Source organism: Phocoena phocoena, chromosome 17, assembly GCF_963924675.1.
Source record: "Phocoena phocoena chromosome 17, mPhoPho1.1, whole genome shotgun sequence".
Classification (NCBI taxonomy): Eukaryota; Metazoa; Chordata; class Mammalia; order Artiodactyla; family Phocoenidae; genus Phocoena; species Phocoena phocoena.
Window position 1 is genome coordinate 11,146,501 of NC_089235.1, and position 13,391 is coordinate 11,159,891.

Genomic DNA, 13,391 nt, shown 5'->3' on the forward strand with positions numbered 1-13,391 from the left:
AAGAATTTTACTTCATTGAGATACTCTCAGAATCCCCAAATCCTTGAAAATCATAAAAGCCTTAGATGCTTAAAAATCTTAAACTTAAATCCTTAAAACTAATTGTCATTTTTCTAACTCTTTACATTGCTAGTTTAAATCTCCATTGAGATATAACATTTTGCCAATAAAAGATAATGCCATTCATCTAAGAGAATAACCTCTAATAAATTGTATGTGCTTTGGGGTTAGGCAAAACCTTCCACTTGATTGGTCATTAACATGTTTATATGAATAGATTTAATCAGTTTTCCTTCCTGTGTTATTAATATATTTTGAGAGTAAGCCTCTTCAGGACCAAGATGCCACTGAAGTTTCCTTGATAGGATGGACTATGGAAAGATAGGACCATGATTTAGAGTTATACTTAGGAGGACCAGGCCTATGCAGAGCTACAGAAAGGGAGCCTGAGTAGCCATGGGCCCTGTGATGGCTCTGGGCATCTGGGTGGGTGAGAAAGGAGAGGTAAGTGAGGATCGTGAAGAAGGAGGGCAATGGTAACATTCTGCTTTTGTCTCGGCTTTTCATAAAACTGACTCTGAAGATGAACATTTGAATTGATGCTTTTTTGTAATAAGATGGAGCTGTGTTATGCCAAATATCTAGAAATATTACTTTCTTTGAGATTATTTTTAGGGATAAAGTTTGCATCTTTTTTTTTTTTTTAAAGATGTTGGGGGTAGGAGTTTATTAATTAATTAATTAATTAATTTTTGGCTGTGTTGCGTCTTCGTTTCTTTGCGAGGGCTTTCTCCAGTTGTGGCAAGCGGGGGCCACTCTTCATCGCAGTGCACGGGCCTCTCGCTATGGTGGCCTCTCTTGTTGCAGAGCACAGGCTCCAGACGCGCAGGCTCAGTAGTTGTGGCTCACGGGCCTAGTTGCTCTGCGCCATGTGGGATCCTCCCCAGACCAGGGCTCGAGCCCATGTCCCCTGCATTAGCAGGTAGACTCTCAACCACTGCGCCACCAGGGAAGCCCTGCATCTTTTAAAATCACACTACATCACTTAAGTGCATGACAATTAATTTAGAGGCTTCAATCCCACTGGGGAATGGGGAATGTTACCGAGACCTTTGCAAACAAGAAAATGGTACTGTAATTTTTCAAGGGCAGAACAAGAATATTAAAAAAAAGTAATGACTTCCTGTTGAACTGACATACCGCACTGAGCCTGTAAACCATTCCCCCTGACATATTAGTCTCTCTAGCCCCGTCTAGCTTCTTTCTTTCACTCTAGGCCTCCTCAAGGAGCAGTCTGGACTCATTCTTTGACTTCCCACTTTCAGCTGACTCTATCATTCACTGGAATATGTTGGGGGTTTTGCTTGTGTGTTTCTAATTTTTATTTCATCTTTTATTGAGTTTTTAGAAATTGAAGTATAGTTGATTTGCAGTATAATATTAGTTTCAGGTGTACAACATAGTGATTCAATATTTTTATAGATTATACTACTGTTAAGGTTATTATAAAATAGTGGCTATATATCCCTGTGTTGTACAGTACTGTATATCCTTGTTGCTTATTTATTTTATATAGTAGTTTGCGTCTCTTAATCCCATACCCCATCTTGTACTCTCTGTTATCGCTTATATGTGGAATCAAAAAATAAAACAAAAGAATGTATATAACAAAACAGAAACAGACCTACACATATAGAGAACAAACAAATGTTTGTATTTGCTTTTGCCTTTATTTTTGTATTGAAACTGCCCCAGCCAAGGAAAGACCTTCAAACTACTAAATCTGATGAACACAAGGACCCCCTCACTAGACCTTTCTAGCACATTGACCTTGTTGGCTGGACAGGGACCATTCTCTACCTCCTGGTTGAGCCTGCATCCTGGGTAGATATGTACCTTGGGCAGGTGTACCTGGGTCTCAGGGTGGGGGTCTTCTCAGGATCCTGCTCCTCTACCAGCGAGGGTTCACTAATGATTTGGGCCCAGGATATTTTCCTGCTTTTCTCCCATAAGGAGAAGGGCTTTATTTTCTGTTCCCTTTTCTAGATCTCATGTGTGGTCTTCCCATGTGTCCTTATGTGTCCTGACATGTGTTCTCCTCTCAGCGGCCTAAGGCTTTTTTTTTTTTTCTTTCCTGTAGGGGAGAAAGGATAGAAGAATCAAGGCAGCTTTGAGCCTTTTCTATAGCACCTTCTATTCCCCTCCTCTAGAGCCCCACATGAGAGGCTTTCTCTGGTTTCTTGCCTTGTTCCCAATGTTTCAAGTACCTGGTAAGGTCCATGGGGAAGAGCTTGCCAGTGAGTTTGTTTTTTCTCTTTGTCTGTAGCTCTCATGTGTTCCATACTTCCATGGTAGCCTACACTCAGCACTTAGCAATTTGTCAAATTTCCAGCTTATATGGTCCCCATTGTTTGCTCTAGGAGAGCAGGTCTTTCATCCAATCTTTTTTTTTTTTGGAGGCACTTTTTTCCTTAGACTTCAGGCTACTTCATTGTCCTGTGACCTCAGCTTTCTAATATGTTCAAAGAAAAAATTATGGTTTTAGGTTATTGGCCTTTTTCTTGTTGTAAATATTGGAATGAATTCTTTTTCAGAATTCTGCATCCAAAGTGGAGGCCAGAAGTCTTGCCTTCATTTTTGAAAGACATTTTTGATGGGTATAGAGTTCTATGTTGACAGATTTTTGGTTCTTCATACTTTAAAGTTGTTGATTTATAGTGTTCAGGCCTGCATAGTTTCCAATGTGAATTCTGCTCTCATTCTTTTGTCCCTTTGTAAATAATAAGTCTTTTTTCCTCTGGGTGCTTTTAGTATTTTCTCTTTATCACTGATTCTCTATAATTGATTATGATATATTTTTGTGTAGTTTTCTTCATCTTTATTTTTCTTAGTCTTTGTTGAGTTTCTTGGATTCTGAGTATAATTTTCATCAAATTTTGAAAATTACCTACCATTATCTCTTTGCATTTTTTTTCCTTTTGTGATTCTAACTACCTGTATATTAATCATTTGGCATTTTGACTTTTTTCAGTCATATCTTTGTCTCATTTTGTATAGTTTCTATTGCTGTGTTCTAACCCACTAATCATTTCTTGTGCAGTGTCTAATCTGCATCTGATCTCAGTTGGTGAGTTTTTAATTTCACATTATCTTATTTTTCACTCTAGAAGTCTCTTCTATTTATTCTGTTACTCTTCTTATCATGCTCATCATTTCCTTTTTTTAATATACGGAGTATATCTGAGATAGTGGGTTTCACACGGAGAGTGTTAAATAGTCTGATAATTTTCTCAACCTGCTATTTCTGTCTGTTTATGTTGATTGATTTATCTCCTAGTTTTTGAATTCTATTTTTCTGCTTCATTGTATGAATAGGGTTTCTTTTATTAGATACTAGGTATTATAAATTTTATAATTTATATTTCTTTAAATATTGTTAGACTTTGCTCTGGGACACAGTTACTTGGATTCAGTTTGTTTCTTTCAAGGCTTGTTTCTAAGCTTTTCTGGGGCATATTCAGAGTCCACTTCTGAGGCAATATCCTCCTAGATACTACTTGATTCTTCTTATATTTGGAAATCTTTCTACTCTGGAAGAACACAGATTCTTCCCAACCCCATGTTAACTCCAGATATTGTCACACTGGTTTTCTTTCTTCTTCCTACTTCTTGCCTCAGCCTCTGGTACATCCCTCCCATGTATGTGGTGCAGATCAATACTTAGTCACACACTCCAGAGAAACCCTCTGCCGATCTCTGGAGCTATCGTGATGTAATTCCTTTCTCTGAGTTCCTCGCCTCCCAACAAACTTTAGCCATCTCGGCCTTCCTGAACTTCCAGCTCTGTCTCCTCTACTCAGCCAGACCCTTGGGCTTTAATTGGGTTTCCCTTTGCGCTGAAGGTTTGAAAGTTTCTGTGGGAAATTAGGTTGGACAACTATAGGTCTCACCTCATTTGTTTCCTTTTCTCAGGGATCACTGCTTTTTAGGCTTCTGTCAATTGTCTGAAAATTGCTGTTGCATGTATTTTGTCTAACTGTATAGTTTTTAAGGTTTGCAGGCAAATCCAGTCCCTGTTAGTACATCATGGCCAGAAGTTAAAGTCTCCCAGAGCCTGTTCCTTGTTCTGGTGCACTTCTGAAACTCGGTTTAATCCAAACATCTGCCTTCTCTACTTCTATTTCTGAGATGCTTGGGGGCTGCTGGGAAAAAATCACATAACTCTGAGCAATGGTGACATTATATTTTTATGGTTCTCAATTTCAGCTGCCTTCTCAGCACCATTTCCCATTACAGCTATTTCAAATGCTTGCCAACCTCTTCAAGTCCCCAATTCAAACATCTAGAATCTTCCTCGAAGCAAATTAACCTCTTTTATATGTTACAGAGGAGATTAAGAGTTTCTTAATGGAAATTCCTCAAATCTCCCATCAACATGCCTAAAAACACATCTATTTCCTACTTCTACTTTTCTTCCCATCTTTTAGAAAGATGTGTCCTTTGCCTGTTCAAACCAAGTCCTTCCTCTGTACTCATTACATATTTCCTTTACTCTTTTCTGGGATGTTGATCCTAGATTCCTTCTTTTCTTTGTTACATTGTTCTTTGTCTATATTTTGCTTGTTATTGTAACTTTATTATTTGTCTGATAACATGATTATGGCAAAAGGTTAAAACTCAGTGGGAGAGTGAAGGCCATTCTCCACACATATCAAAAATTAAATTGATTTTAAAAGTCAATTATTGCTATTTTTGCTTTTGCGTCGTGCTGTCTTGAAGGACGTCCTCCATAACCTCGTGAATGTGGCTGAGCAAGGCCATTATGCAGACCACTGTGGTCCTTTCAATAACACTTGCATTTCCTCAGTGCTGACCTCAGCCAAGGGTTTCCTTTACTCAGAATCCTCCACTGACTTCCTCTGTTTTGCAGAGTAAAAGTCAAAATTCTAAAAATAGCCTAGGAAACCCTATAAGGACTGGCCCTTCCTATCTCTCATCTCCAGTTATCTCCACACCCCCTTCATTTCATCCTATCCTCACTGGCCTCCTAAGTACCTTGTATAAGAAACACATTCTGGATGTATGGCTCTGCTGTTCTCTCAGTCTGGAATCCTCTTTCCCAGATATCCATATGGTTTGTTTCCTCACTTGTTCCAGATACCTCATCAAAATTCATCTTCCCAGGCCTTCAGAGACTACTTTGCACAAAATAGCCATCCTCCTGGCAGTGTATCACTTTGTAGACCTTAATATCACCAATATAATATGTTTGTTGATTGATTGTTTCTCCCCACTAGACTGTAAGCTCCAGGAAGACAAGGATGTTTGTATTTTGCATTCACTGTTGTATTAAAGGCATCTTGAACAATAACTGCCATGGAGGAAACACTCAAAGAAATATTTGTTGAATAAATGCTTTGTATTCCTCCTCTGTCTACATTCCATGGTTTCCTGGAGCACAAACGCCTGTGTGATGAGGTCTCCAGTTGTTTCCGTGAGGTTCTGCTGGAACAATCCTCCTCCATAAATCCTGGGATCCTTGTGTTCAGCCCTGCTCATGAGCCTATTTTCACTCTTTCTTTGAGGTAATTTTATTTCAGGAGTTTTCCCTGACATAGACCTTGGTGAGGCAATTCTGATGCATTTCATCTGGTGTCAGTACCATCAGATCTCAGGGAGCAAATCTGAATCTTGTGCAGTTGATGACCTAAGACACAACCATCTTGGTCTACCAGGAAATGATAACCTTAAGTGAATCACACAAAGCTCCATATTTGCCTAAGAGACACTTACAAAATCCCCCAAATAAAAGTAGATTCCTTCAATTTAAAAAAACCTATTATCTGCTACACATATGTAAATTTTAAATTTACATAAGTGCGATTATAATTTATTTACTGTTATTTACTGTTCTTCACTTAACCTGCTTTCCTCTATTATTATCATTATCATATTCTCATGTCATGGTTGAGAATAGTTGATTTAATCTCTAATATTTGCAAAACTTTCTCATTGATTTAAATTTATGACTCTCTTAACATCACTTAAGGAAACATCCTTGTACATACACCTTTAAACTGTTCTTTCCTGAAGAAATTATTAGAAGTGGAATCACTTGACCAAAATGTGTGAACGTTTAAAATTTAGTTTTATTGCCAAATTATCTCTAGAAAACTGTGCCAATTTATACTCACACCAATAATGCATATTACTGCATAGATTCCCATATTCTCATCATCACTGGACATTATTGTTTTCAATCTGTTTAGATCTATAAGGAGGTAAGGTTTCAAATTGTTTTTATTTTGCACATCTTCGATTAATAGTAAGGTTGAGGGCTCCCCTGGTGGTGTGGTGGTTGGGAGTCCGCCTGCCGATGCAGGGGACACGGGTTCGTTACCCGGTTCGGGAGAATCCCACGTGCCGCGGAGCGACTGGGCCCGCGAGCCATGGCCGCTGAGCCTGCGCATCCGGAGCCTGTGCTCCGCAACGGGAGAGGCCACAACAGTGAGAGGCCCGCGTACCAAAAAAAAAAAAAAAAAAAATAGTAAGGTCGAGCATGTTTCTTATTTATATTATCCACTTATGCTTCTTTTTCTATGAATTACCTTTTCATGATTCTTTCTCATTTTTCTGATAAGACAATTCACTTTTTTAGTACATTATTAAATTGTATAATATTTCACGTATATAGAATCAAGCCTGTTATTCAAATTATCTGTATGTTTCTCTGTTTGTTGATTTTTTGACCTACCAAATTCTACAAGAGTTTAAAAAAGTGTTCCACTACCACCATGGTTTTAATTCTCCTTACATTTTTAACACCTTCTTTATGTATTAAAATGCAGTGGTGTTGGATATACAAAGGTTAATGACCTTTGTATGCTTTTGATGGATTTTAACTCCTTGGCTTAGTAGTTTCTACTTAGTTGTTAAAACTTTTGTTCCAAAATGAGATATATTTTGCAGTTTGTCTTCAGAAGTTAGAGCTTTTCTAAAGCTGTATCTTATATAAAGTCCTTTTCTTTATTTTTGCTTCTTTTCTTTAATTTCCTTTGCTATCATAAAGGGAAGTTCTGTAAAATGTGTTTTCTTTCCTGGATTTCTCAGTTTTTGGTTTTCAACATCCCATTTTTAACAAGTTCTCTCTAATGATCTTACTCAAGTTAATTTTAATTAAATAACAATAGCAAACAAAGTCAAGCAAACCAACAAATAACTCCTCTCCCCAATTCCTTGTTTAAACTGGAATACTCTTCTAGTCCTCACTTTATATATTTTTTTGTCTCTTCATAGTTAAGTTACACAAAAAATAGTCTTCATTTTTTAAAATTAATTAATTAATTAATTTTTGGCTGTGTTGGGTCTTTGTTGCTGCACACAGGTTTTCTCTAGTTGCGGCGAGCAGGGGCTACTCTTCATTGCAGTGTGTGGGCTTCTTATCACGGTGGCTTCTCTTATTGCAGAGCACGGGCTTTAGGCATGAGGGCTTCAGTAGTTGTGGCATGCAGGCTCAGTAGTTGTGGCACGTGGGCTCTAGAGCGCAGGCTCAGTAGTTGTGTCACACGAGCTTATTTGCTCTGTGGCATGTGGCATCTTCCCAGACCAGGGCTCGAGCCCATGTCTCCTGCATTGGCAGGCAGATTCTTAACCACTGCGCCACCAGGGAAGTCCCTAGATAGTCTTTAAATCTATCTGTTCCACACTCATTTTTTTTCTGTACTTCTCTGTAAAATCTGGGCTCCTTCCTCACTTCACTATAAAATTTGCTTAGACAAAAGTCAACAGTTGTATCTAAACTGCCACAGTCAATCCATTCTTATCAGGTCTCATATTATTTGAACTCTTCTGAATTTGAAGCCACTTAAATCTCTTGTGGAAATACTTTACCATTGATTTTTTTTTACAACATATTAACTTCTTGGACTCCTTTACCATGTTTGCTTCCTCTGTATGTTCTTAACGCACACAAGTTATCTGCATTCAGAACTTCAACATCCACCCATATATGGACCATCCTGCTGTCTGTATCTATATGTAAATTTATCTCCTAAACTCAGATACATGGAATGCTGGGTAGTCTCTGTGGATATCCCAAGAGAATCCAAGAGTTCACGTGCAAAACAACTCATGGTCTTCCCTCAACTCGATTTGATTCAGATTTCTAAGGAGCATTTGAAAGCCTTTGTTATAAGTATTGGATTCTAAATTGGTTTCCTTCTACTAGATCAACAATATTCCAATAAGAGGCTGGAGGATATGAAAGTCCATAGTCAGACTCAAGAAGATCATACCTCCAGGTTAGAACTCACGTCTGGAATGTCTTGCCCAGGTGATGAATGTGGAAACAGGAAAAATGCGGGGAATTTATTCTTAAATGGTGAATCCTTGAAGGAAGGGACTGAGTGTTATTCACCTTTTGAAACTAGCGTACTACCTGGAGCATATCTAGTAGCCGATATGAGATTATTAAATTAACTTGAACTCATTCTTGGTTGAGCCTTACTTATAGTTTGAGACTAAGTTGAATGGTAGAAGGAAAAGGCTGACATTATCATGGATAATCCTAACTCTTAGCTATAGAAAAGTAGATGTTTTCTATAAAATTGAGATTTGTATGATAAATTCAATGACTATAGGACAAAAATGTTGAAATCTAAAAAAAGTCAAAATTTCCATTACTTTATATAATCGTACTTTGTCAAAGAATCAAATTTTGCGGCACATTTAACTTGTAGATATGTTAACTTTATTATTTGTCATGAGAAAATATGTCATGTTTTTGACCCCAGTGTTTCTGCTTCCTCTTTAAACACTGGTGATTCTTTTACGGAATGCCCTAAAAGGTTCTGCCAGTTTTAAACCCAGGAGGCTGGTACCCCATCTGTTTAACTGGAAACCATCTAATCCAAACAGACATTTCTCTTCTTAGGAGGTATTTCCAATGCTTTGTGCAACCAAAGGTTTCCATTCTGTGATGCATATATACCTCTCGATCTGACAACGTGTTGAACACGTTGAGGTAAATGCCCAGATGTCCTTGCCACCATGGAGTTTGGCTAAATTCTGGACTAGCCCTAACAATAGGATTCTAGAGAAGAGCAATTTGCCCACAAAGAAAGAGGCTATCTGGGAATCTAATTTGATCGAAAGCCACAACCTCATTCACATCTTGCTGTGAAGCTAAAGGGAATCTTATGGGTTTAGATCAGATATAACCCAGCCTATAAGAATAACCAAGACTTGTCCCAGAGCCCTAGGCTCTTAAATCTAGTCTTCATATTCAAGAATGAATCTGCAGAATGCTGTAGAATTAGATTGATTTTTTTTTTCAGAATTGCAGTTACATTGGATATTCTTTTCGTCATGTAAAACTTGCTATGGAACTTCTACTTTAAGATTAAGGGTACTTAGTTATCTGCTAATATTTACACAGACTGCCGAACATTATCTGCTTTTGTAGAGGTTATGGTGATTGCATTTAATACCTCTATTTTTTTCTTCTTTTAGTAGATTACCTCTGGAGTCTGGCCTGGCTTCATAATTTTTAGATGGAATATTACGTGCCAAGATATGTGATGGTTGAATGCTACTTATTTGTTTCCTTCGAAAGTCTGGAAACAATTACTACTTAATTCAGTTAATTCAGTTCCTTGATTTGTGATTCGTTACTGGAGAAGAGGACAGTGTGTAGTCATTACTAGTTTCACAAAAAATATGACTTTTTTGTTGTTTTTGAAGCATAGTTATTTCCTGTCCATTTTTATTGCTTCCTGGCATTACATTAATCTTCCCCTTTGCCAGAGACTCATCATGTGTTTATGTAAATGGAAAGAGTTCAAAAATAATTTCCTAATGCTTTCCTCCCTTGCTTTTCTTAATACATTTTATATTCTTCCTATTCTTCTACAGTCTTCATTTTATGCAGTTCTACCATCCTTGGTCTCTTAACACTTGTTTCAGCAAATACTTCATTTAGTGCTTTTCTTAAATATTGTCACCTTAAAATTATTTTTCGAATGCCTTGATTTTCACTTTTCTTCTCCAGGTCCCCTTTTCTGTGACACATGTATTATTTCTCTGTGGTCTTCAGTGTTTTGATCATTGACTGGTACACATTAGATTCTTTGGAGATGAAGGAAGTAAGTTTTTATTTCTAAAAAAACTTATTTTAATAAGCGAGATCTTTAACTTTCCAGCTTTTACTGACCTTTTCTTCCTTGGATTCAAGTCTGATCTGAATGTCATATTAGTTTAGGTAACATGCCTTACCATCTGGAATTCCCAAACTTGTGGAAGAGACCAGGAGGGTGTGTGACTACCAAGGTGAAGAGAAGTGCCACATTCACCAAGACATAAGCACTTGACCATTTCTGAATGGAAGTGGAGTAAAATAGAGCAATTTATGTAAACTCTCACCCGCCCACACCACCCCAGTACTCCTCGAAGTTTGCTATCCTATTCAGTATCAGGTAGGCGCTCTAACATTTGCCTGTGTCCACCATGGATTATGCCTAAAAATCCAAGCTGCTCTTTTGTCTTTTTGTTTTGTCCAGTTCTCATGACACCATCACTTTTTAATCTACAGTTCCTAACTAACTCTGATAACTTCTATCATTGACAAAATTCAACTTTATTAGGTAGCACATAGCCTACAAAATAAAGGAATTGGGAAGAATGAAGCATAAGCAGTAGGATACTAACAGCTTGTCTCCCTCCCCCATCTCCACCTCTCCCAGGCACACACAGACACACACAGCCAAAAAAATCAGGGGGTCTCCAGATATCTCACTTATTCATTCAACAACAGAGCATCTTTATTTGCCCAACGCTGTTTATGCCCTGGACACACATTAATAAATATAACTGATTGTTACTGTCTGTCTGTGTCCATTTTTTTTTTTAATTTTTAAAAACGTTCACCAGCATGATTTGAACTATTTCACCTTATCCATTCTTACATTAAATAAATAGATAGATTTTAAAAAGAGTATAAAAATAGGAATCTTTTCTAGAAAGCAAACTAAACTATAATTGAATATTTTAAAATGAGTAAGAGAATCCAGCATTGTTCTTGGTGCACAAAAAGCAGTCAACAAATAACTTTTTTTTCCTATTACTGTGCTTAATATGAAACTTAAATTTTTTTTAAAGTCAAAAAGTCTAGAAACCATATTTTGTTATTAATTAAAGAATTAATCTTCTCTTTTTTGCTAAGATATTTTAAAATCCTAATTATAGGAAAAGGAATTAAGACTTACTGAATTTAATGCCTACTTATTCTACTAAAATAGTCCTTGTGGGCATGTACAAGTTTTGAAAGTTTTGGAACTGCACAACATAATGTGAAACAGCTGACATCTTGAATAACCGGATTTCATAGGCTTGGATGAGGTTGGAATTCACAAGAAAAGATGGGAGATGACTAGTCTAGCTTTGTAAACCCTTAAGCCCCATATCTTCCTTAAATTATCTATTCTGCATTTAAAATATTTTTATCATATAAGAAAATGGCCTTATATAACCACTCCAATTTTCTGAACGCTTTTATATGCTTTCGTAGACCCCTGTATTGTTTTTAAGGCACTGATCACGTTTTCTTAATTATATATTGGTATGATTATTAGACTGATATCTGCTTTCCCCATCAGACTACAAACTCAGGGCAGGAACCAAATTGTCTTTTAATCACTGTTGATCTCCAAGTCTAACACAATACATGGCATCTACTAGGTTTTATATCAATACTTAAGGAGTGACTGAATTCTATAGGTCTTATTTTTTGTAGCATGCATTAGACATTGATGACAAATGGCTAATTCTAAAAACTAAGGGTTTCTTTAGGTGCCTCTCAGTTGCTGGGGGAATCACTGGCAGAGCTGAGATTTTCTGTTACCGAATTCCACTCACTTTAGTCAGTGATCATCCAATCATTCACTCAACAACTATTTTTTGAGTGCTCATCATGTGCCAGGCACTGTTTTTGAAGCTGGGGGTTATCAGTGAACAAAAGACAGCTGCCTGCCTTTGAGACACATTCTGTGGGCAGTAAGATTTTGTGGATCAGTGCCACTAAACCACAAGATGTAGCATGACTTTATTATAAGGTATCTTTCAGTTGCCTTAGTTTTAAGAAGGCTTGTTGCCCGAGATGAGTATTTACGTCTTCCCAACTCTTCACACCCAGCACCCACCACCTGCCTCTGATGCTCCCCCCAGCTTCGCTCTCCCCTCTTCATCCCCCCAGTTAGACCAAACCGGAGAAAGGAGCCCCCGCCACTTTTCGTGCCATCTCAGGATTTGTGGTTTGGAAAACAACCCTACAGTATAGGGATTTTTCTGCAGACTGTTCAGTGCTGTTTCCGACTTGGTTTCTGTGTTTCTTCACCCTGTGGTACCTTCGTTGCACCTCAGGCTACTGGCAGGAATAAGCATCACTTAAAAAGTAATTTAGGAAATAACTGTACTTCCCCTGGGGTGCAAATAAAAGGAAAAGTTGTGGTAAATAGCTAATGTAAGCACAAGGTGCCTTGGGGGACCCCTAAGAGTCACTTTTTTCAAACCAGCAATAACTTCTGGTACCACTGGTCCTGAGGCAGCAGCCGTCAACATTGTTTAAAAAAGCTCCCTTATGGTGTTCTCATTAATTAACGGCACTGTTTGTTGATTCTAGATTGATTCAGTTTGTTCTCTGGAGAGTGTTTTTTGGAAACTCAGTTATGCCTTGATGCGGAATTTCATCTTCAGGCCCTAAATTCCCAGGATGGTGGTTTACTGGGACATATAGAAGATGAAGTGAAAAAGAGAATTTGTTAGATAAAAATGATAATCAAAAGATTTTAAATTCAGATGTAATTTTTGAAGATTTTCCCCACAGAGCAAAAAAATTACCTGAAGCAAAGTTTGACTGACAGGCGGGTTGAACAAACACAAGACAAATGGCATGCAAAACAGATAGGGAAGTATTTGTTGCTAATTACTTGAGAAGGCATTTTAATTAAGTTGTTTGCCAATTAATGCCTCATTTTTAACATTCCATAAATATTTAAACATGTTTCATAAACTTTCCTTCTTATGGAAACATTTGCAAGTGTTATTATGAAGTTTCTTTGGGAATCCCATAAGAAAAAAAAAAACTGTAAAGTTTAGACGATTCTAATTGCCATTTCATAAGTAAATAAATAAATTGTCTTTTTTATCTTGGTAGCTTTTATACTTTAATATCCTCTATCTGCATAAACTTTTCTTCCATGTTCTACCATGGAGAGTATATAAATGCAAGTTGCACATTTTTTTGGTCTTCCACAAAAATTGAAAATAATATGGGACATAGAGGATAGTATGTTTAATTTCAGTCTTTTAGTCAAATGCAAGAAAATGAGTTGGAATGA